General features: G+C 34.4%; 1 pseudogene; it reads right to left on the bottom strand.

The window, feature by feature from the left end:
* Positions 1-1656: 1656 nt before the first annotated feature.
* Positions 1657-25657, bottom strand: LOC126940275 (probable ATP-dependent RNA helicase DDX6; annotated as a pseudogene).
* Between the last annotated feature and the right edge of the window lie 1304 nt (positions 25658-26961).

Below are 26961 nucleotides of genomic sequence, written 5' to 3'. Positions count from 1 at the left end.
ACCCAAATATGTATATATGATTATCAATGTTTTGAAGCTTCCTTGCCCTCTCGGGTAAATCTACTCTAAAGGTACTAGATGACACAGTGTGCCACAAACACTACATCCCAGATTGCTGGGGCCCTTTACTAACACAGGGAACCATAGAAATCTGCTCTCTACAGCAGGAGGCCAAAGTACTTTCTAGAATTTATGTTGGGTAACACTGAGCCCCCTCTCATCTTTAGCTGTTTCCATAATCACTCTAATCCCCTTAATCCCAGCAACCTTCATCCAAAATATCTATCTGTCTGTCTATCTATCTAAACCCAGAAAAAGAACGTATTTACAAAGTTTATACAAATATACTCACTCATTTTTATACGGGACACGTTTTGCCACAGAGGAAAGAGGGTCAAGGCCCTCACATGTCTATACATCAAGTGCCATACTGCTATGGGAGGCGTGTGTAAACCAGACTTTAGTGTCTGCTTTAGAGCACAAAGGCTTGTCATACGGCTCCTGCAATGATAGACTGCTCTTTCCTTTGGGAGTGATGATGTTTTGTCTGCTCAGCCCAGAATAAATTTTTACTTGAGATTGTTTATTTATTTTTTATTTTTTATTTTTTTGAGACAGAGTCTCGGTCTGTTGCCCAGGGTGGAGTGCAGTGGTGCAATCTCGGCTCTCTGCAACCCGTGCCTCCCGGGTTCAAGCAATTCTCCTGCCTCAGCCTCCCAAGTAGCTGGGACTATAGGCGCATGCTGCCACGCCTGGCTCATTTTTTGTATTTTAGTAGAGACAGGATTTCACCATGTTGCCCAGGCTGGCTGCGAACTCCTGAATTCAGGCAATCCACCTGCCTCGGCCTCCCAAAGTGTTGGGATTACAGGCGTGAGCCACTGCGCCCAGTCAGGATTGTTTTTTTAAAATACATGTATTTACAGTGTGGATGAACTGCAGTTGTATATCAACTCCTCCACATAAAGAGAAAGAAAATAGTGTCTAAAATTACTAATGAGTTTTATCTTCCAGCCCTGGGCTCATTGAGTATCGGGTAGAAAGGGAAGAGGCTTCAACTTGAAACTAAAATGAAAAGACAAAATATTTTAAAAGAAAAAGAAAAAAGGAAAGAGTTACTATTGTTGATTCCTTGAGCTGTGTCTAAAAGATGATATTCTGAATGGTCTCATAGCATAAGGCACTTCACACAAATAAGTAATAAGCTCTTCAGGTTTAAAAAATTGGATGAGTAATATTCCATGGTGTATATGTGTAACAAACCTGCACGTTGTGCACATGTATCCTAGAACTTAAAGTATAATTAAAAAAAAAAAGCTAATGAGGACTCGGAGAAGTTGAAATGCACTCAAGTCAGCTACTGGAGAATTTTGAAATCATAGATAAGCTTGTGTGTTCATTAAGATTCTTCTCTTTTTAGGGTTTCTCCCCTTTTCTTCTTTCTTTTACTTCCTTGTCTCCTTTCCCCAGAAAACATTTTTTTTAAAAACCAGAAGTTAGTGCAAGTAATGTTAAGTAAGCACATAGTGCAAACAAGTGGAACCAAAAAGGTGTATTCCTTCTTTTCAGCTTTTTTCCCATCACCAGTTAAAAAAGAAAAAATGCCTGAGCTCTTTTAAGTCTTCATAGTTCCAAAATAAAACATGAAAAACCCACAAAGAGAAGAGCATTCTCCTCAAAACGATGCATCACAGATCCAAACGAGCCTTCTGTAGTTTGTCAAAGCATGCTTGTTAAGGTTTCTCATCTTCTACAGGCTCACTGTGGTATTCTGCCACACACAGGCTCTTGTCAATGTTGCTTGGAATAGGTGTAATTTCTGTTCCCAGCTGCTCCTCAATACTTTTCAGGTTGAAGCGACCATCATATGTGATCAAGTTGATGGCTAAGCCAGGATGACCCAAGCGACCTGATCTTCCAGTATGATGGAGACAGGTCTCTGCCAGCTTTGGGAAATCAAAGTTTATTAACACATTCACAGCTTGTATATCAACACCTCGGGTAAACAGATCAGTGCAAACAAGATTGTGGCATAAGCCATTTCAGAAATCATGAAATACACAATTTTGATGTTCCTGCCTCGTTTTAGCATGAATATAGAAGCAAGAATAACCTAGTTGAGAAATCTTGGCTAGCAATTCAACTTGCTGAGAGGAGTTACAGAAAATGATCGACTGGTTTATCTGAAGCCTGGAGAAAAGTGCATTGAGGCAGTGTACTTTTTGGAGCTCAGTTACACATGCATAGTACTGGGTTACTCCCTTTAGAGTTAGTTCCTCCATTAGGTTAATCTCATAGGGTTTCTGCAAATGGGAATTCATGAACTTCTGTACACTAAGAGGAAAAGTAGCAGAATATAGTAAAATCTTCCTGTTTTTAGGTAGCATGAGAATAATATCCTCCATTTTTCTGCACAAAATTCTGTGACAGCAACTTATCTGCCTGCTCATCCAATACTATCATCTGGACATGATTAACCTTTGCTACTCTTTTTTCTTCTTCTTCTTTTGAGACAGTGTCTCCCTCTGCTGCTCAAGCTGGAGTGCAGTGGCACAATCTCAGCTCACTGCAACTTCTGCCTCCCCGGGTTCAAGCAATTCTTCTGCCTCAGCCTGCTGAGCTGCTGGGACTACAGTCGCATGCCACCAGCCTAGCCAATTTTTGCATTTTTAGTAGAGACAGGGTTTCGCCACATTGGCCAAGATGGTCTCCATCTCTTGACCTCGTGATCTGACAACCTCAGCCTCCCAAAGTGCCAGGATTACAGGCGTGAGCCACCATGCCCGGACTCTTCTCTGAATAAGATCCAGGATTCTCCTAGGGGTAGCAATCACCACGTGCATTGTATCATCAAGCCTTAGTAAGTCGTCTCGTAAATTGGTTCCTCCTGTCGTTGCCATCACTTTCGCCCCTCCCATGTGTTTCCTGATCTGCATGCAAATGCGACTAACCTGTAGAGCAACTTCTCTAGCTGGAACACGCAGCATTTCTTGTATATTGTGCTTCTTCAGATCTCGCGGTTCAAGTAAGGGAATGAGGTAGGCTCCGCTCTTGCCTGTTCCATTTTTTGCTCTAGCTAAGATCCCTACCAGATAAAGCAATGGGATTGCTCTCCTCCTGAATAGGAAGTGGCTTTTCCCAGCCCATTTCAAAAATTCCCATTAATAACTCCCGTTTTAAACAATAATCTTCAAACTCATTTTCTTTTGTGGAGGTCACATCTGAAGGTTTAATTCTTAGATTTTTCGGAGGGAGTTTTAAAGTCTTTTTCCAGTCGTCGCCACATCTAATAGTGGTGGTCTAAACTGTGCTTGCTGCTGGGTGCCATTATTGATTGTCCTGGTGTCTTTCAGCATAAGGCACTTCACACAAATAAGTAATCTGTTGCTGTGTCTGGACCCTCCCAGGGTCACCACTGGGTTTCAAAGGGCCCCTCCGCTGACCATTTTGACTGGACAGACCCCTTATAACAAGGTTCTCTCTTCTGGCTGTGCTTATGATGTTTTAGTTGCAAAGGTGTCTTTCAAACTTCAAAATTTTGAAAGTCAGTAGAGAAATTGTAGTAACAGTTTATTAGGATCTCCCAAACGAAGAGATAATTATAAGTCTTGCTCAATAAATGAGTCCCTGTTGCAATGCTGGCAAGCACCTGTAAGTCTCTGAACAGTAAACAGCAGTAACTTTGCTCTCTTGCACGGAATCAGTTTTTTATTTTTGAAGAGCCCTCTAGCAAGCTTGAGTTGTATCTGAATTCACTCACGTCAATCAACGAGGCCACTCACGCTCGGCACCCTCGGTCCTTTATGGTTGACTTGAAGATCCTCAAATCTATATTTATTCTAAACTATCACATTTGATCTTCTTTCAGTTACTTCTCACTTAGCGCTGCATTCTTTGGTACAGTAAATTACATATAAATTTATTAAATAAGATATGTAACAATTGTAAAATGTTGTATGTGTTGTCTACTAATTTTATTATTGTTTTAAATAATTGATGCTTTTAATCAACGTTTTAATTTTAAAAATAATCAACAGAATTTTTTATTTTGTATTGATGTCACTAATTTAAAGATACTGTTCTTTCCACATCAGTGAACTAACATATTCTATAAAAGGTGGAAGAGGGGTTCATTTTCATGTTTGCTGCATGTTCTGTTTTCTGATCTGACAGATTTACAGACATCTTGAGCATCGATTTCCTTTGCATAAGCCATCTCTTTTCCTTTCCTGACTTTAGTATCAATTTGCATGTTAGTTTTTACTTCAGTTAGGGAGAATCTGTTTGTCTGTTTAGCTATCATCATGAAGTTTTTGTGTAACTAATAATGGTTTCGTTATCGGACAATGTTAACATTGATACATTCTTAAATATTATTTTAAAAAGATTTTATGACAAAAATGATGGAATAAACCTAATATTTTGGAAGCCTATTTGGGAAATACTGAAAACTATCTAAATATATAATAGAACAAGAACTACACATATAATATAAATGAATATATATATATATATTTGTTTTCTGAACAAGGGTATTTAATTTCATGGGGAAATCAAAGATATGCTGCCTAACATGGTGCTTGCTCTGCAGTAATAAAATATTTATAAACTGTGAATATAATTTTTGAATAATAAGAGTATTCAAAATAAAAAATTATATTTTAAACTTGACCTTTGTTTATTGGGTATATTTATCATTGGCTTAATTTTAGCACATAGATAGCATACAGATATTATATTTTTGCTAACATGATATATTAGAGAACAAAATTGTGATACAAAGATGATTTTGACAGACTAGAAAAATAGACCACATCTGACAAGTGACCTCTAATAACTGCAAGTGAAAGCCATGAAATTAATTTCAAAGAACCAAATGGCCATAACAGCAGATTATATTAAAACAAAAATTCTTAGGGACTTCAGTTAACACAAACATCAATGACTTAATATTTTGACGTAAATGCCGAAGTAGTTCATGTGACTTTAGTCTAGATTAGTAGAAGGGCAGTGGTCAGCATAAAATGTGTGGCAGACCTGCCAGTTTTCTTCTTTAGACTGATTGTATTACTTATTTGCTTTTTGTTGGACCATGTTTATTGGCATTGACAAGGCTGGACCTGCTACAAAGTAACTGGATTTAATTTGAGAGACTCCGAACATTCTGGTAGGCGAATGACAAAGAGAATGGCAAGATTAGCTTACCTGTTGCAAGGAAGAAAAAAAAAAAAAGACATAAATAGAGACATAACAATCAGAATTTGGTGAAATTGTGTGGAGAATGCAATCATAGTCACAGTAATAGCATCTCTGCACCATCACATGGTAAGTGTCTGCAAAATTTTAAACCATCTTTCCTGAATACTGTTTTGCATTTTATTAAAAAACTTTACAAACAGAAATAAGTCATTGCTTAACAAATGAATATTTTTAATTCTTGTCCAAAATACTTAAAATTACAATAATATAGAATGTGAATTGCTAAACATGTTTTAATATTTAATAGTTTATATATTCATGAACAGCATGAGTCCTAGAAGAGAACAAAGATATTTAATTTCTATAAAATTTTTTGTGCATTTTACCTTATAAAAAATATATTTCAAAGTAATATTTTACCATCATAAATACAATTCTAATGAGCAGAAATTAAATCTGTCAGGCCAATGTATTGAATAAACCTACATTCGTAGTTTATTGTTTTTTTGTCTTTACCATTGATCCATGTAAGGTTTTGATTCCTGATGCTTTGGATCCCCCTTCACAACTTTTGCTCTGTCTCTCAGAAATGTGTAGGATGAATGTGGCAGAAAAAAATTAACCTACATATCTCCTTCCCACTGCAGGGCCTAAAATAAGCACTTTACACTTTGAAGTCCCTGAAAATAAATGATAAATAATAACAAAATGCAGATCAAAATGCAAAGACATAGACATGGATATAGCAACTTAATAAAAATAATTGCAGGTCTGTGAAGCACCAGTAGGTCTTTTTTTTTTTTTTTTTTTTTTTTTTTTTTTTTGAGACGGAGTCTTGCTCTGTCGCCCAGGCTGGAGTGCAGTGGTGCAATCTCGGCTCACTGCAAGCTCCGCCTCCCGGGTTTACGCCATTCTCCTGCCTCAGCCTCCCGAGTAGCTGGGACTACAGGCGCCCGCCACCTCGCCCGGCTAGTTTTTTGTATTTTTTTTTAGTAGAGACGGGGTTTCACCGTGTTAGCCAGGATGGTCTCGATCTCCTCACCTCGTGATCCGCCCGTCTCGGCCTCCCAAAGTGCTGGGATTACAGGCTTGAGCCACCGCGCCTGGCCACCAGTAGGTCTTAAAAGTACACAAGTACTTATCATCCGGCAGTGGAGAAGGTCCAACCTGGAATTCTAGTCAGATTCCACTCTCTTAAGTCAGGCATGCTTCTGAACCATTCATGGTTTCAGCTGTAAAATGAGTGTGTTTTAAATAAGTGATTCATGTCATAAGCATAGTAAAATTGCTGGTATATGTTAAATTATGAATTAATATTAGGTTTTATCATTATTATTATGTCAATATATTCACAAATGATAATATACTTTATTTCCCGGGTTGTTATGAAAATGAAGATAATATCCAAGGAGTATAAAATTTATATATTGTGAATCCATTAAAAGATAAAAGACTTAATAATTAATCTTTGTTTTTATTAAAACTTTCTGATTTTTTTCAAAAATATATGCATCTCTAAATAAGTTTCCAAAAGTTTTGGAACTTCTAGAATTAGTTGCTGTTAATATAAAAAGTAACAGAGTTGATATTTAAAGTTCCAACTTCTAAAATAATGTTTGCAACACATGTAAATATTATACACTATAGTTAGAACTTAGATAAATATAAAAAATTGAAAATGGCAATATTGATCTTTGAAAATGCAGATCATTTGAAACACTAAGCCTTTGGCATTTACAAAAAATAAAATCGGATAAGGTTATGTTTAAATATTTTTAACTATTTTATTGGATTGGTCTATAGGTTGTAAATACGTTTATATTACCATTCTTTTAAGTTACTGTGTTCAAACCATATTCAAATGAATTTGAATATAAATGAATTTGAATATAAATTGTAAATACATTTATATCAGCATTCTTTTAAGTTATTCTGTGTTTTTCGTACTTTCTGTTTATTTTTCACAGTAAAACTATATTCTACAGTAATAATATGCTATAGTTTCAGGACTTACTTGATATTTTGCTTTTTATTGGTTACAAAGTTATCAAAATGTATATATAAAATTTAAGAAATGAATAATATGTCTTGTGTCCCCCCCAAATAAAACAATTATTTGATAGTTGTATACATTAGCACTTGCTTTAAAATCTTCAAGATTTTTAAAAATTTAATGAATCTGTATAAGTTGATTCAACTGACATTTACAATTACTCCTTACCAACAGTAAAGGCTAATAAAATAATTTTAAAAGAATTTAAATTTATCTACTCTTAAATTGTAACTTATCAGACTTAGGTAATAAGAAGTACACATACAGTTATTATGTAGGTTAGCTTATTATTAGTTGTGTAAAACTATGATCTGAAGAAAAAATTTTAAGGTCAGATTCACATAGACTAGATGGACAAACACTGTTTGAAAATATAAGTGATTGTAATAATTTTTAGTAGACAGTGGTAAATGAAGAGATTTTATGGGCGGAGATAAGAAGTTTCAGAAAAGTAATAGTCTGAAAATTCCAGTGTCAGTGGCAAAAATAATCAGTGACACAACGTATGTGTAAAATGGCAATAAATGACAATTGGCATCACATAAGCTAGTCGATGGAGTTCCTCAAATGCCTAAGCATGTTTCATTTAAGAATGGGAAACTTTTAAGAAGCCAAAGTAAATAAAAACACAGCATGTGTGTTGCTTTTGAGAAAAGAGACTGAACATAAGGAGACTATTTAAGACACTATTGCAACAATCCTGGTGAGATAAAACTAAGGATATGAATTAGTGTTGTAATTGTAGGACTAGAAATGAGAGAAGAGTGTACCTGCATATGGAAATTCCACAGGTCTTGGCTGTTTGTATTCCCCTGAAAAGTGAAGATTGAGAAATACGAGGCAGAGATACCAAGCAAATGGGGAGGAGAAATCCCACCATTTCCAGCATTCTCAGCAATGCTTGTTTTTCTTTCTTCAGTCGGAAAACAAGACATCTGTTAAATTATGTCTCTCCTCTTTCCTTTTCCTTTCCCCATTCTTTCTCTCTTCATATCTGCACATAACTACACAGACATAAGCATACACACATACTCACACACACGCAAGCAATTACAATCAATATAATAATAATCATCCTCATTGCCACCATCACCACCACCATCTTTAAACCCTGCCATCCTGTTTCAGATTAATAATGTTAAAAGAAAAAAACCTTCATACAATTAAATTTTACAGCGTTTAATTGAGCAAAGGACAATTCACAAACCGGGCAGCCTTCAAACAAGATTAGATTCAGAGGTACTCCAGCACTGCCCCAAGGTCATAGAGGATCTATGAACAGGAAAAGGAAAGTGACATGCAGAAAACAGAAGTGAGGTATAGAAACTGCTGGATTGGTTCAGGCTTGGAGTTTGCCTTATTTGAACATGGTTTGAACAGTTGGCCACCTTTAATTGGCTGAAACTTGGTGACTGGTACAAGAGTAGGTTGCAATCTGTTTACACATCCAGTTAAGATACTGTTCACTATGCACAGAGAAACCTTTACTGAACTTAAAATATGTAACGACACAGCTTTAAGCTAAACTTAATTAAATAATTCATATAATTTTACACCATTTCAACTTTCCTTATCTATTCTCATTATAATTACAATATCCTTGCTCCTCATTATAGTTCTCATGTATTTAGAATGTATTTCTCTATGCTGCTTTCTTCCTTTTATTTCATGTCTCGCCTTTAAATTCACACAGAATTTTAGGTGCTTACTGTTTTCTTTATGTCCTATTGAAACTTCATCTGCTGTAATCTGGTTCATATCCACCCAACCTATAGAATTCTGAACTATGAATTTCTAAATGTCAAGTTCCATAGACTCTTCTCAGACATCATCACACAAATTCATGTTCTGTCTTTGAAACTGAAAATCAGATTTAATTTGAAGTTATATTAGTCTACCTTTAAAATCACTATAGTATCCCTACTACCTGTTCAATTTCTATACCCTCCATCTTATTCAAGACATCCACAATTTTTTACTGTGACTTTCATTAAAATTGTGTAATGCGTGCAATATTTTTTCTAAACAGTTTCCAAGGATATTTATTTTCAACTCAAAAATGTAATCATTATGTTCCTTCCCAATGCAAATACATGCAAACATATATAAACAGACGCTCATTGAATAAACCAGCTAATTCACTCTTCTACTTTAGCCATAGTAGCTATTCTATATTCTTCTCTTAGAGTTCCTTTAATGTCTTTTGCTTTCTATAGCACACCTCCATCTGCCTAGTAGTCTTTTAATCATCACAGAGAACTCTCTCATGACATTTATTTCTAAAAGCCTCTCAAATAGGACTTTTAGGCTTTCTATTCAAACTTTCATAAATTTGTAAATTTTGCCTTCTCTGCCATTCTTGATAATTAAAAATTTATACATTTTTGGGTAATAGCTAATGGTGTCTTTTCACTGTAAACTGAACTATATATAGAGTTTAGTTTTATACAATGCATCTATGTGTATCTTTTCATTTCCTTTCCTCTTTACCTGCAAAATTATAGCTGTCCAATTACAATTTTCTTGAAGAAAGAATGAGAGAACACAAAGAAAGAAGAAATCGAAAAGTTAAACAAGATGAAATATAGCAAGAAAGTAAAATTTTTATTCACTTAAAAAATAATCCTATTACCACTTAATATACTGATATATTAAGTTTCATAAATATAGCACTTTAAAGTTAAAATAGCAAATAAATAATTTTACAATTGCTTTCTCTAAGAAAACAGGATATATAATTACTCATTCAAAGGCTAAAATATTGTCATGCTTAGGGTTAGCTTCCAGTCCATACTGCGGTCCAAGGGGAGTGAGTGGATATGAGAATAGCTGAAAGAACACTCAGGGGTCCGTAGGCAGGTGAAACGTAGTTTTATTCAGCAGCTCTCTCATCAGCAGCTTACTCATGCTACCTGTCTCATGCTGTCCGCCTGTATCTCAGCTTTCTGCGTCAGCTCTGTGTCTCATCTCAGCAGTCAGCTCTGTGGCTCCTGACACCCCCATGCCTGAAGCTGCACTCCCTGGCCTGGAAGGCCAGCTCTGTCAGAGTCAGCAGCTTAACTCTTTCCCTCTGGGCACAAGCTGGTTCCTGGCTTCCCCTTGCTCACCTTCAAGGTGACTGGCTCTCCCTTACAGGGGTCAGTAGCATTACTGGCTCTCTGGGTGTGCGTGAGATGAGTTGTGCCATGCCCTGTCTTCCCCCTGTCTGTCTACAAGATGGAGGGCTTTAGCACTCTTTCTTTCTCTGGGTACAAGAGTGCCTTTTCAGTGTCAGCAGGGCAGTTATACCTTTTTCAAACAATAGTGGCTCCAAGCCATATATGAGCTTATGCAAACAGGTTATATAACAAGTGGAGTTATGCGCCTGCACTCCAAACTCACTGAGTCACTCTGGCCCAGACGTCTGCCTCAGCCTATTGTTGACCAAAGTACACCCATGTACCTTACACATACCTTAGCCTCAAATTATCCATTTTTTAATTTTTATTTTTAACTATTTATTAGTGTATTTTTTCTCATATTTGTCTACTAGTCTTCTCTAAATATGTCAAAATTTTCTTAATTTACTATTTTTCTGTTTTTCCACCTCTAGAAGTGTATTCTATGCATGTCAAAATACACCTTACATTTTGTATTTTTCCTAAATACAGTATTTTTTGAAATTGTTCTCATCTTTTCCAATATGCTGTAATCCAATCTTTAAGCAGGTCTACTGGATTGCTTACACAGCAGCTTGGACTGGTTGCAGAGCCTTCTCTTTCTCTGGGCCTCATGCAAAAATAGTAGTTTTGTAGTCCCTCGGTAAGCGGGCTGGAGTAACAGCCAAATGAGGAATATATTGTCTTAAAAATCCAAATAGGCTCACTAGGCCTAGTGTGTGTGTGTGTTGGGGGTGGGGGGTGTTTTTTTTTTTTTGGTTGTTGGACATGCCAGATGCAACAACTTATCAGTCACCTTAGAAGGGATATTTCAACATGCCCCACACCACTGAACTCCTAGAATTTCCATTGAAGTAGAATCCCCCTGAAGCCCCCTGAATTTTTATCAGAAGTATTTTCTACCCTCTGATACACAAAAGTTTTACTAATAAGTAATAAACAGTGGCTGCTTCTTGCACCCAAGATTCAATCAGAATAATTTAATCAGTGTAATGGGCCAATGTAATTCATCTGTGAAAGAAAAAAAGACGTCAAGATCTCTGTAAACTAAATGTTGACATCAAGCTGAAAAGTTGATGAACCTGTGAGGCAAGACAGTAAAAGTGTATTGCTGGCCTTCTCAGATGAAAGCAAACTGTATCGGGTATTTCTTATGAATAAGGATGGGAAAAAGGCATTTGCCAGATCAATAGCTGCATACAGGTACCAGGATGTGTTTCACTTTTATCAAATGAAACCACATCTGCTACAGCAGCTGCAACTTGAGTTACCACTTGGTTAGGTTTACAATAATCCACTACTGTTTCAGAGGTTCATCTGTCTTCTGCAGGGGTTTAAGTAGGCAATTTGAATGAGAATGTGGTGGTAATCAACATACTTACATCTTTAAAGTTTTTGATGGTGATACTAATCTCTGCCTGCCCTCTAAGTATTGTTTGTTGTTTGCTATTTTCTTAGGTAGAGGCAACTCTAATGGCTTTATGCCTGTAATCCCAACACTTTGAGAGGCTGAGGCAAGCGGATCACCTGACGTCAAGAGTTCAAGACCAGCCTGGACAAACTGGTGAACTCAAAATACAAAATTAAAAATACAAAAATTAGCCAGGCATCATGGCGTGCACCTGTAATCTCAGCTACTCGGGAGGCTGAGGCAAGATAGTCACTTGAACCCAGGAGGCGGAGGTTGCAGTGAACCAAGATCACACCATTGTACTGCTGTCTAAGCATGAGTGCAGCTTAAGCATGACTGAGACTCCGTCTCAAAAAAAAAAAAAAAGAAGGCTGAGGCTGTTGTTGGGCCTTCAATGCAGGCTAATTTCTTCCTCTTTCCACTCCTATTTCCCTCCCTTTTCTCCCAGAAGTGTTTATTCAAAAAAAAAAAAAAAAAAAAAAAAAAATCTGCACAATAAAGAATAGAAACCTGCACGCAAAAATTCACCTAGGAATTGGCTTTCTAGAGAAACCAACATGTGACACTCTTAAAAAGAAAGCTGTAATAAGGAATACCTCATCGTCAGCCTAACAATGACGGCCCCATCTATGGCAGCACATCTTACAAAAGGGGCAGTACAACTACTAGCACTTACACTCATGGTATATATAATGACATATACTGATGGAAATAATTCATTAACTTTGGATAAATCAAGCATTTTAGATATATGGGGGACAGAGTGTGTATAAAATAATGTACTTGATGGCTATCGATAAAAGTAACAGAGCTCTGGAAGAATATAATGTAAATCTGAGCCAGATGAATTGCTAACTCAATGCTAAATATGTAACTAGATGTCTTCTGGGTAGTTTACACTGTTTTCATTTCCTGAAACAAAAGAGAGAAAAAAAAAAAATCTGAGGACCAGACCTGAGATTTAATCAAAAGAATAGCCAAGCTCCAGAGACTATTAAATTCCCAACCAGGGCGGATCTGTTTGGCCAAGTTCATAAACCAGTTACAAAAGTATAAAACGCTGACACATAATATGAGGCAAACAGCATCTGGGTTGATAATAATCAAACTGTGGATCATCATATTTTCTTGAACCCGATGAGCCTGGAAAAGTGGCCTAAGTGGCCTTGTCCTTTTTTTTTTTTTTTTTTTTTTTTTTTTTTTGAGAGCTAGTGTTTTCTCCTTGCTTGGAGCTGATGCAGAAGAAGTTTCTTCTCTCCTAAAAGATACCATGTTTCCCTACCCCGATTCTGCTCTTAGGCCTTTATCTTGGAAGGATGTCTATGGCTAAAATTAAGCAACAGTATAACCTCATCAATGATGTGCTGGCTCTGATAAGAAAAAAGGACTGAATCTCCAAGGCAGCCGTAAGGTTTAGCTGGTATGTACCAGCAGGAGTCATAATACATTTGAGTTTGATCGGGTGGACCGGGCACCATAATGAATAGCTGATCAAATTAGGAGCACATTTCTGGATACATGAGTCAAAATTCTGTAAAGGGTCCCATGAGACTGTGCAAAGTTGACACTAAGATGGCTCCTAGATGTATTGTAAAAGTTATATCTAATACTAAATATAGTTAGTACATCAGTATTATTGTGACAGACCATGAAAGAAGTATTTGAAATGCCCAGAGAAATAAACAAGATAGAATAGATATGTTATCTATTATGACATATACATATACAACAAATGATGATCTAAGCTAACATATACAACAAGCAGTTATGCTCCATTAAAAGAAACAGGGGCTACGTGTCTTACTAAGACAAAAAGGAATACATTGGAAAGAAAACACGGTATCTGTCTTCCATAGATAAGGAATGATAATATAGGAAATTATTAAGGACATAAGCTTAATGATGGCTATGAACATATTGATTTTACCCTTAATAGAAGGTAATACATTGGTCTGCCAAAATTTCATGGATGCTAGCAAAGGACAAGATTCTCCTGGATCAGAGACAAATTTGTACTCACAGCAAAAGCCATAGTCAGAGTAATACTAGAGTTACTGGCAAGCAGAAGCAAGGTGGCTTTTTGTCTGGAAGAAAATATTACCTGATTTCTCAGAACTCCTAGCTGCATAAACAATCCTGAGAAAGGTCCAGAACAAATGAGTAGTTACAGTCTTGCAATTTTGACAAATCCAACAGTATGTGTAGGAGTGCAAGAGACCCATTCTGGACTCTATCCAAATAATCAGTGTGCGTGGCAGGGATCCAGATAATAGAGTCCAGGTGTATGCAATTACTATAATAAGTGGCAAGTAGCAAGGTCAGACCATCACGGGGAGACCTGATCCTCAGAGATTTACAAAGACAATTAAGAACTGGCCAAGATGGATAGCCTCATTCCTCCCAGGTCCTTCCTCTTGCTACTAAAATATACTGAGTCAAAACAACAAACAAGCATAGGAGAAACTGTAAAAGTTAGAAAGAAGTTGGCATACTACTAAAAGACCTTGTGCTCTGAGGAATGACTCAGCAATGGGCCCTTGGTTTCCTTAGTGACTTTCATACATCTCAGACAGGACATTGCAGAAGTCTTTAAGCCAGAAACTCCAACAGGCAATGACAAAACACACACACAAAAAAAAACCTGACTCTGTAGCCAAAGGACTGAGAAAAAAAATTGGCCTAATAAAACAGGAAACATTTTTCATAATACAAGCTATACTTCAGTCAAACAATCTCAGAAAACCATTCTCTTCATGCCCCCATATTTTCAATAGTGATGAATGGGGCGGTGAGCATTCACTCTACCTTTCCCACATCCAATAAATGATTCAGAGGTTAGAATTATCTAACTAAGATTTGGAATCAGTCATCACAAAATGCTTTAGCAAATTATGAATCTTGTTGAATCAAATACAAAAAGAAAAACGTGATAAAGATATAAAAGTTATAGAAAAGAATTATATGCAAATTGTAGAGCTAAACAATGCAATGATAACAAAAAATCCAAAACATCTGGATGGACTCAATAGTAGAGTAAAGGTAACAGAGAATAGACTCTGTGAAGTGGAGGTCAGATCAATTTAATTTATCAAATCTGAATAATACAGAAGTAAATAGACTTAAAAAAAATTACAGAATCTGGGAGAAAGAATGTGGGTCTCAGAAAATATTCAAAGGAAATGTGGCTGAAAACTCCCCAAATCTAGTGAAAGACATACATCTACAGATTTAAGAATATGAATCTCGAATAAGATAAACCTTAACAAAAAGCTAAGACATGATAATTAACTCTAAAGAAACTAATTATGAAGAATAATCTTGGAAGCATTCATAGAGAAATGGCAACTTATTTATAGAGAAAAAAACATTTCTAAAACAGTAGATTTCTCCTCTGAAACCACGTAGGTCAAAACGAACAAAAAAATAGCATTGCATGTTTCAAGCACTAAAAGAATCATCAAGTGGAAGTTCTGTATGTGGCAAAACTATCCTTCAGAAATAAAGACAAAATAAAACATCACCGGATGACAGAAAACTAAGACAAATTTTCACTAACCTTAAAAAAAAATAGCTAAATGAAGTTCTTGGGACTTCAGAAAAGAAAGAACATTGAAATTAATAGAAATAAAGGTAAATATAATATACCGTTCTTATAAATTTATTGAATTACATCAGTTTGTTGAAGCAAAAATTAAAAATATATTGTGTACAGTACATGCCAGGGAAATTCTTAAAATAATTATAGCACAAATTGGGCAGGGTAAAGGGATATAATTAGAAGATTTTTACATTTATTCCACTTGGAATAAAACAGCAATATCAGTAGACTGTGTTAAAATACTTATGCATATTTTAATACTTAGAACAACTATTAAGAAAACCATTCAAAGCAAGAACTTAAAAATGCATTATACATAAATCAAGGAGAAATCCTAAATCATGTTCAAACAATCCACGGTAAGGCAAGAAAAGAGAAAGGAATGAGAAACAGAGGAAATAAACATAAAAAATTATGTATATAAAAATATATAGTTACATATATTATATATCAATATAATATATAGATAGATAATTTACAAATTTGTACTTACAGCAAAAGCCATAGCCTGCTTCCTGTTTTGTTAGGACAATTTTTTCTCAATCCTTTGGCTACAGAGTCAGGTTTTTTTTGAGCTTTTATTTGTCCTTGACTATTGGAGTTTCTGACTTGTAGACTTCTGTAATGTCCTGTCCGAGATAAATGAGAGCCAGTAAGGAAATCAAGGACCCATTGCTGAGTCATTCCTCAAAGTACAAGGTCTTTCAGTAGTCTGCCAACTTCTTTCCAACCTTTACAGTTCTTCCTATGCCTGTTTGTTGTTTTTGCTCAGTATATTTTAGTAGCAAGAGGAAAGACCTGGGAGGAATGAGGCTATCCATTATATAATTATATACTTATATATTATAATCATATAATTATATACTTACATATTATAATTATATATTATATATAGTTATATGTTATATATAATTATACATAATTTATATATATAACATAATATAATTTATAATTATATATATAATTTATAATTTATGTTATATATAATTATACATAATTTATATATAACTATATAATTTCTATATAATATATATATTTAGTTAAACAGATAGTATATATGGGCAGTCAACAAAGTTGTTAATTGATTTGCATACTATCAAAATTTTGGACCCGAGCCAGTTTTTGGGCTCAGAAAATACTGACTGAGTTAAAATCCACGTCTCCCAGATTAAAGACCTTGTAATGTGATAGTAAATGTAAATGTATTTTTTAAGCTTCGTTTGGTATCAGTTTAAGGAGCACAAAGGAAGTTGTTTTACATGAACATATTACATAATGCTTAAGTTGGGGCTTTCAGTATATTTATCACCTGAATATTGTACATTGTACCCACTAAGTATTTTTTTAATCCCTCACCTCCCTTCCACTCTCCAACCCTTCCAAGTCTCCAATGTCTGTTATTTAACTTTCTATGTCCATGTGTACAAATTGTTTAGCTCCCACTTACAAGTAAGAACATGCTGTGTTTAACTTTCTGTTTCTGAGTTATTTCACGTAAAATAATGGCCTTCAGTTCCATCCATGTTGCTGCAAAATATATGATTTCATTCTTTTTTATTGCTAAATAGTATTCCATTCTATACATACCATTTTCTTTATTGAGTAATTCACTGATGGGCACGCAGGTTGACTCCGTATCTTGGGTATTGTATTGTATTACATAGTGCTGTGATAAACTCAAGAAAGCATATTTTTTTAAAATGATTTCTGTTCCATTGGGTAGATACCCAGTAGTGGCATGGCTAGATCATATATGGTGGTAGCTCTATTTTTAGTTCTTTGGGAAATCTCTGTACTGTTTTCCATAGAGATTGTACTAATTTACATTCCTACTAATAAGTGTTCCCTTTTCTCTGTATTTTCACCATCTACTTTTTGTCTTTTTAATAATAGTCATTCTGACTGGTGTAAGATGAAACCTCATTATGGTTTTAATTTGCATTTATTTTTTGATTAGTGACTTTGAGCATTTTCCCACATGCTATTTGACTATTTGTACGTCTTCTTTTGAAAAATGTCTATTCATGTCCTTTGCTCACTTTTTAAAGGGGTTGTTTTTATTTTTGTTGCTGTTGTTACTAAATTGTTTGAGTTTCTTGTAAATTCTGGGTATTAGTCCCCTATTGGATGCATAATTTGCAGATATTTTCTCCCATTCTGCAGATTGTCTGTTCACTCTGTTGATTTTTATTTTTTTTATTTTTTTGCTATGCAAAATCTAAGTGCCATTTCTTCTTTTGTTTGTTTGTTTGTGCTTTTGAAGTCTTACTCACAAATTCTTTGCCTATACAAAAGTCCAGAAGAGTTTCCCCTAGGTATTATTTTAGCATTTGTATAGTTTCAGGTCTTATATTTAAGTCTTTAATTAATCTTGAGTTAATTTTTTGTGTATTATGAGAGATATGGGTCCAGTTTCATTCTTCTGCACATGAAAATCCAATTTTCTTGGCACCATTTATTGAAAAGGATATCATTTCCCTAGTGTATGCTTTTGTCAAGTTTGTCAAAGATCTGTTGGCTATAGATGTGTGACCTTATTTCTGTGTTCTCTATTCTGTCAATTCAATCATACTGATTCCCCTAGTCGGTCCCCAGAGGGACCTATAGATATTTTTCAGGGACCTTTCGACTAGGAAAATATATTTGAACACTGTGAGAAAAATTGAACCAAAGTTTCAAATCTACATTGATCTCCAGGAACCCAGGCCATTATCTGAGTCTTATGCTAAATTGGAGCTCAGACTTCTTGAGTAATAAATCAGATCTAGCCAAAATCCAACTCACAGAGTGTCCTCTACATCTGAAGATTCACTCTGTGGTTATTTTTTACTGGTTATATTGTAATAAACATACATAGTTGTTGATATAAGCCCTTTTCTGATAGGCCTAGTGCACAAGGCCAAATGGACTACTCTGAAACTGTCCTCATACTTTGGCTGAGATAGCATATCAAAAACAATATATTTTACATTATATTTATATTTACATTATATTTACAATATATTCATATTGTTTAAAAACAAGATATTTTAGGGAGTTTAGCAGAAATTGGTGCCACTTTTAAAACTGAAGGATTCAGCTGGGCATGGTGGCTCACACCTGTAATCCCAGCACTTTGCGATGCTGAGGTGGGCAGACAACAAGGTTAGGAGTTCAAGTCCAGCCTGGCCAACATAGTGAAACCCTGTCTCTACTAAAAATACAAAAAATTACCTGGATTTGATGGCGGGCACCTGTAATTCCAGCTACTTGGGAGACTGAGGCAGGAGAATCGCTTGAACCTGGGAGGCAGAGGTTGCAGTGAACCAAGATTGCACCATTGCACTCCAGCCTGGGCAACAAGAGTGAAACTCCGTCAAAAAAAAAAAAAAAAGAACCTGAAGGATTCAGGGGTAGTGTGGCCCAAAATAGCACCATCTAATTCACAAGTCTGAGACTTGCCAAAACCAGATGCATCCTCAAAAATCTTTGTAGACTACTGCAAATCAAAAAAATCAAAAAAACAAAAAAAAAACAAAAAAAAAAAACTAGTAGACCCACTTGCAATCATTTTTCAATATGTGTTATCATTGCTAGAGCTGAAAAGAGAACATATGATGACTGCAGTGTTTATAGAAAGTCCCAATGGGAGAATTACAAGCTAGCACCCCACCCTGGTATTTGGAGCAAGGTCATAGTATCTGCCATGGAAGATTACATACCTTTTGAGGAAAAACAAATAATCGAAAAATAGCAGAAAACTCTACTGGACTGCTGGAAAGCTACTTGGTCCTGATAGAAAATACCTGTTTATGAGCTACCTAGAGATGACCCCATCACAATTGTCCATCATGGGTTGGGTATTTTAGAAGCCGCCCTGTCTACATGATCATGTGAGCTCAACAAAAATCTTGTAGAAGGCGGCATTGGTATATCCAGGATATTGCAGAAGTGGGAACATAGGTCACAAGCAAGTTGCATGAGAAGTAATCCCAGAAGTTCATGTCATCATGCACTATTGCTGTACCAGTACCTCATTCATCATTATACCTATGACTGTAAGGGGGCTTTTTACAAGCAGTTGATGAATGAGGGGGAAAAAACCTGAAGTTAGTTTAGAGTGGCCTTGAAAGAGACTCATTATGTAAAATTTTTCTGATGTACAGTGCTTTGCTTGAGCAATTAGCCACCTATAATTTGTAGAAAGATAAATCATTCATCAATAGAAAATAAAGTGACACATGGGCAGTGACAAATGTCTTGGATGAGTCAGGAGTCTGGAAGGAAAAAGATTGAAAGATTTAGAACTAGAAATTCTATGCTAGAGACATATAGATGGATCTATGGAAATGGATATGAAGGGTAACGATTACTATCAAATATGAACATCCATTACATAGTATACAACAATGAAGAAGACCTAAACAAAAAAATTATGCATGATTGTTCAGCTAGTTGACATCAGTCAGCCTCTGTCCTCAGTCAATCCTGTGCTAATATGATAGGCACATGAGCAAAGAGGTCATGATGGCAGAGGTGAAAGTCCCAAGACTGATTTAGCCACAACCACTGCTGAATGACTAACTAGCCAGCAACGGAGACCAATACTAAGTCCCTGAGATGGCATCATTCTTTAAATACATAATAACTGATTATATTAGACTCCAATGAATTGAGCCAGTGTTTCATCTTGACAAAGGTAAACACATAATATGGATGTATTCATTTGTTCTCACACTGCTTTGAACAAATACCCAAGACTGGGTCATTTATAAAGGAAAAAATTTAATTGACTCACCATTCTGCATTGCTGGAGATGCCTCAGGAAACTTACAATCATGGTGGAAGACAAAGGAAAATCAGGCACCTTCTTCGCAGGACGGCAGGACCGAGTGAGTGCCAAGCAAAAGTGGAAGCCTCTTATAAAACTGTCAAATCTCGTCAAATATTACCAACAGTAGGCACAAAGAGAAAGCACAGCTAAACCAGCTTGGCAAAATGTCTTCAGGATGAGAAAGTGTTATACTGAAACTTACATTAAGTTTAGAATATTTCCTTTTGTAAGATTTCTAATATGAAAAAAATAGGTAAGTAATATAGCCAGGACTATCAGCTAAAATACCCACTGTTGCTTTGGATGTAATATGAGACACTTTTTTATTATTTCAGGAGTAAATGATTTATCAATAAACATTAGAATATTTACTGAATATTCTTTATAAGAAGGAAATAATTATAAAATGCCTAATTGATAACATTTTAAACTTGTCCATGACTTCTCAGTAGCTTATTGCATTTATTAAAGAAATTTTCTTCAATTTATTATATGAGATATTGTATAACTACTAATTTAATAAGTTAAGATTATAGAGTACAATTGAGATCTTTATATAAGTATATATTAATTTTAAATAATCATAATGTGGGAATCCATGCTTTGATTAAAAACTAATCAGTATGTCAGAAAATATTTTAAAACAATATATTTGAGCAGTAAAAGTATACACCCTTTGCATGACTACATTTGTAATCTCAACATTTTTGTAATAACAGAAAACTGTCTTAAAGTTTCACTAGACTGTATTCGCAATCGATTATTAAGTATTGCCTTTAACAAAGTTGTAATATACAGTAAGTACACAGCAGTTTGTTCAAATTTGGGTCAGTTAAAATATGATATCAGTCTTAAGGTTTTAATACGAAGTTTTTTTTTTTTAAATAAAATGCAACAAATTTTTCAAAGTGATTTAAACTTTTAAGGTAATTTGGTTGAGATATCTAGATGAAAAAATCTATATCTTGAGTGTATATGACTAATGATCATATATTTATGTCATAAATCTGCAGACGAAAATCTCTGATTTATAGCACATATGAATTATTCTTTGAAGCTAGGAAGTCAAAATTACATTGGGGAGAACCACTGCAAATAAAATATGCTGACCATTGTATATGAAGATATGAAGATGACATTCCTGACATACCTTGAATTAAGGCATTGAGATTTTTCTGCAAAACAGACAGTTGTGTTTTACATTATCTATTTTTTTTTTCTGTACTTTGGGCTAGCTATGTTTTTTTTTTTACTCAATTTATCTATTGGCTACTCTCATTAATATTTAAAATTCTAGCTATTGTTTTTGTATATTTCAAAACATTTCATGGATGTAATACACAAAATACTGAGATAATACAAAATAGTAATAGGCTTGAATAAACACAAATGCAACCAAATGCAACTGGTTGCATTTGATTCCAGATCAAATGCATCTGGAAAATGATGCATTACAAATTGTAAATAGTTTTCAAATATAATATTTAACATATTATTTTATAATAATTTAAATATTTAAACACTGAGGCACTATTTAATTTTCTCCAGAGTATTTGGGTATGGATGGAGCACTTATTTTCAGAGAGCATCTCTGCTGCATGTTTTCACATTTTGGGACACTATATGTAAACCTAATTGGCTGGGAAAATTAAAACTTTCAATTTTGACCATACTTTCCATGAAACTTTAGGAGTCTGAGAGAAATCTTTTACTTCATTTAAAGTTATCAGAATTCTACATAAGATGTCTCTGTTTTTAATCACTGGCAAACACACATCAGGCACAGAAAATATCATTTAATACCATTTATTTTGTAAATAAATGAAGATTAAAATTTGCCAGTGCTAGGAAGCATTTTTCTTATCACAATTGTGTCTCATGCCACAAATGCTTTAAAGTGTTTTTGTTTTGGTTTGGTTTTTTTTTTTTTTTTGGCAAAACACAAAATACTTTTATTGTCTCCTCTCTAACTGATAATCATTAGGCAATAAATACTATTAGACACCACCAAGTACATACAATTTTCAAATGCAACCCTGTTGCAACAACAATAAAAAATTGGTATAATAATTTTTGTTAAAACACTAAATTATTGATGCTAGTTTCTTTGGGTGGTGGATATGTTTTAAATAGGTATCAAGCATACAATGTTAATTTGTCATAATCCTCAGCTCCACAAGGATTATTAGTAGCAAGCAGTGAAAGGGATCTACCATTCTTTTTTCTTACAAGCTTTACTCTCTTTTCCAATTCGTATCGCCCTCCCTTATAGGGACTTTGTATTTTTTATAGACTCATGACTATGTTTTACATAAATGATATTTTGTTATATATATTTTTTCCAGCCAACCATTTGTTTAGAAGAACTTTGTATGTACCTGTAACCACATCTAATGCGTTGTTTCTGGCAGTTGCATTGTTTGTCCACAGTATATACAAACTACATTTTCCACCTGCAATCATCTAATGATAGGTACATAGAGGACATCAACTGTTGAGTACCAAAAGTGACTATCCACTAATTAAATGTGTTAGAATTACACTAAGAAGTGAATCAAAGAGCAGAACTCTTGAGTTGTAAAATTTATGCATTTCTAAATGACAAAATAATATCAGACAATGATTCATTTTACATTCCTTGCAATGGTAAAGAAGTTTTTATATATCCCGATATTCTTGCCAATACTTGTTATTATACAGATTTCTAATATTTGCCAGTCTGTTGAATATAAATGGGTCTCTTTACTATTTACAGTCTTATTTATTCTATTTATACTGTAAGTAATTATTAGATTAGCCTACAATTTCAGTTTAAATACATTTTTTATACCTGTCAGGGACTAGCCTATTTTGTCTATAATCTACTTATTCTTATTCTTAGATAATTTTTCCAACAGGCTTCTGTATATTCATTCTTAGTGCCAGTAATTTGCTGAATATTTTAAATATTAACTCCCAGTATAAGATTATCTAGATACAATCTTTAAACTATCCTAAATTGGTTAATTTTGTCTATAGTGTTTTTTTTGTTAATCAGAATAGTTTAATTTCATAATAATTCATTATTTTTATTATTTATGCTTTTTGGATATTGTCTACAAATTCACTCTTCCATCTTATATTATTTTCTCTGTAGATATTTCATAGAAAACTCCTCAATTTGTCTGATATTTTATCATAACTAAAATCAGGCTATTCAAGTTGGCAGATTTACTGCAGAAATACGTGGTCTTCTCAGGCAAAAGTTGTTGATTTGTTCCATCATGTTTGATTACGTGGATAATATGATGACCCACTGGGTTTCCTCATTGTACAGTAATTATGTTATTATTTTGAATTAATAATTACATGGTGGGAAGATATTCTAAGACTGTATAAATAAACTATTATTTCTTATGCTATAGAAAGCAATGAATCATCAAAATTAATTATTTAACATAAGAAAGTTGGAAAAAGTATACACTCAAAAAATGAAAGAATAAAGAAAGCTAAGCAAATTCAGAGATGAGATGAAAACTTTAAAAACTTAATTCAATCTATGATTAATATCCACAAATATTGGGCATGTGCAAAAAAAGAACAGAATTTTATAAAAATACTGTAAGAAAAATAAGTTCTTAGAAATTTAATATATCATACATGTGCTTAAAAAATCAGAAAGAAATTTGAAGATAATTTGAGAAGGAAAGAAAAAAGAGAAAGAGAAAGAGAAATAAATGAGAGGATTAAAAAAGTGTACTCATCCTTACAGATATTAATGTAACTAAAGCAGAATAAAAAATGTCTGTGGTTCATGACCAAAGGATTTTATAAGAAAGGATAGCTTAGACACGTTTTAGTATGTGTATATATAAATGCTATTTATTTATCTGTGTATATTAAATTAACATATGATGAAGGAGAAACAACAATGTGTAAAGTTTTAGAACATATTAATTATTTTAGATGCAATAATTTGTATAACTATTCTTTGAGACTTTCTTTCTAATCCCACATTACTTCTACATGGATTTAGATAGCTTTTCTATCATAAGAGAGTGCTATTCCCGTTACAGCCTTTATTTCAGTATTTATCTATCTAGGTATGTATTTCTTTTTATATCAGTGTGTTCAATAGTTTCGTATTTCATTCGCTAGGTCATAACCTTTTTTATTGTTGGTAATCCCTTTAAGCTGGCCCATTGTCATTTATACATGTCTGCATTGTTCTTTGAGTACATCTCTACTGTCTACCACCACAAGATGTTTCAGGTTCATTTTGTACATATATTTCCCAACAATGGAAGCAATTATTTCTCCAAGGACAATAGTTTCCTTTTCTAAAGAATGATATTTAGGCCGGGTGCGGTGGCTCTTGCCTGTAATCCCAGCACTTTGGGAGGCCGAGGTGGGCAGACCACGAGGTCAGGAGTTTGACACCAGCCTGGCCAATATGGTGACACCCCGCCTCTACTAAAAATACAAAAATTAGCCAGATATGGTGGCAGGCGCCTGTAATCCCAGCTACTCAGGAGGCTGAGGCAGGAGAATTGCTTGAACCCGGGAGGCAGAGGTTGGAGTGAACCAAGATCATGCCACTGCACTCCAGCCTGGGTGACAGAGTAAGACACTGTCTTGGGAAAAAATAAAAAATAAATAATAGTAATAATATTTAAACCCAAGACTGAGTGCTAATTGTGCTCATTGCTTTTGAGGTGGCACTGCTTCTTGGGCATCTTAATGGACAGAGATAGGAAACAAAGGCATGCATTCACAGTCATTCATACCTACGTGCATATGTATGTATATGTGTGCACTCACACTCATACACACATGCACATATGCAAACACACAGAGATAGAGATTTCTATTTTTAAAGTCATGATTTCACTATGATCTCTTTTATTTCAAACAAAATGGCAGAATTCATCCTCTCTTCTTTTCCACATTTCTTTCCTCTGTTAATGAAAAAATATTATCCAGTATATATTTACTTATTTGTCTGTCCTTGAATATACACATCATAGTTTTACATTTTCTAAATGATGAGTCTGTGAAAAATAAACAAAAGCATATCAATTAGAGTGCTCATATCCTCAGGAATATTTATATATATATATCATATATATATCATAGTGAATGATTTGATATTATGCTTTACCTCATCTTTCTGTAATTGATTTATATAACTCACTTACAATATGATTTTAAGGATTGTCCCCCCATTCCCCATTCTTGTTTATTATAACTGTTTTCTTTATTTGAGTGTTTGAAATGTTACTATCTTAGTTCAGGCTGCCATACAATGTACCATGGATTGGGTGGCTTATAAGCAGCATTAACTTATTTACCAAAGTTCTGGAAGCTGGAAGTCTGAGATGAAGGTGGCAGCACCGTAAGGTTCTGATGAGGACCCTTTTCTGAACTGCAGAATGCTGATTTCCATTTGTGTCTTATAATGGTAAAAAGAAAGCTATCTAGTTCTGTGGCCTTTTATTTATTTTCCTTTTTCTTAGAGAAGAGTATTGCTATGTTGTCCAGCCAAACTCCTGCACTCAAGAACTCTCCCATCTCAGCCTCCTGAGTAGCTAGGACTCTATATAGCTTCTTCTTATAAAGGTACTAATCCTATTGCTAAGGGCTCCACCCTCATGGCCTAATTGCACTAAAAACCCCACCACCAAATACCATCATACTGAAATTACTGAATCAACATATAAATTTTGCGGAGGGACACAAATATCCAATTGCTTATACTTGACAGGTAACCAAGTCAAGGTTAGTTCAGAACTATATAAAAAGAACCAGTCAGAAAACTGATGTTTCTTCCCATTACTTTTATCATTTTCACCCCATCTCCTTCCATCTTCTCTAGGTAACCAAGCTTGTTAGGGTATATTTTATCGTTCGTGATTTATGTTTGCAATAATATGCAAATACCAGTATATTTTACTGTCCACTCTTCTTTTACCCGAAATGCCATCGTAAATGTCATTAATTTAAATATTAAAAGTAGAGAGTGACTGGTTTAAGAATGACTATGTCATATAGACAGATCAGGAAATATTTTATGTCAAAGCAATATTTATACTGAGACACAGGAAGAAGACAGTTCTATGAGGTACCAGTTTCTATAGCTTTTGAATGTTGATGTTTGTTTTTATAATTTGGATATTTAATTTTTTATATGTCTTTAATTATTTTGACTTCATGATATAGTCCCTTAAATCACAGATTTTAATTTTTCCTTCGTGTATGATTTGTTATTTACACAGTGAATAGAAACCCATAAAACTGTAATTTCATAAAAGTTAGTTTTTGAAAACTTGTGTGTGTTATGATCAGATCAGTATTTCTTCATGTGAGTCATAGTACAAAATTTAAAGCTGAGATCTACTTCACATTTGCTGTCTTGTTATATATTATCAAGATTGCTTATGTTTTACAGTGAATAGAAATGAAAAATTGAGTTATATAACAAAGAGACTTGCGGCAGAATAGTCATCAAACATGTTATTGTTATGTGATTTTATGTTATAAAAATTACAGCTGAATTTTAAGAGGAATAGGATGGATACAGGTCATGAAAAATAAAATATAATTGAAAACATAAGACTAATAGTTAAAATAATCTATTACTTAATTCTAATATCCTCTTAATACACATTTATACATTTAAATCTATTTTGCTTGTCTTAACAAGATTGCATAATGATACCTCCAATATATTTAATATTTACTTAGCCATGG

This window comes from Macaca thibetana, chromosome 17 (genome assembly GCF_024542745.1).
Source record: "Macaca thibetana thibetana isolate TM-01 chromosome 17, ASM2454274v1, whole genome shotgun sequence".
NCBI classification, from domain to species: Eukaryota; Metazoa; Chordata; class Mammalia; order Primates; family Cercopithecidae; genus Macaca; species Macaca thibetana.
This window is presented reverse-complemented; position numbering and strand designations above follow the sequence as displayed.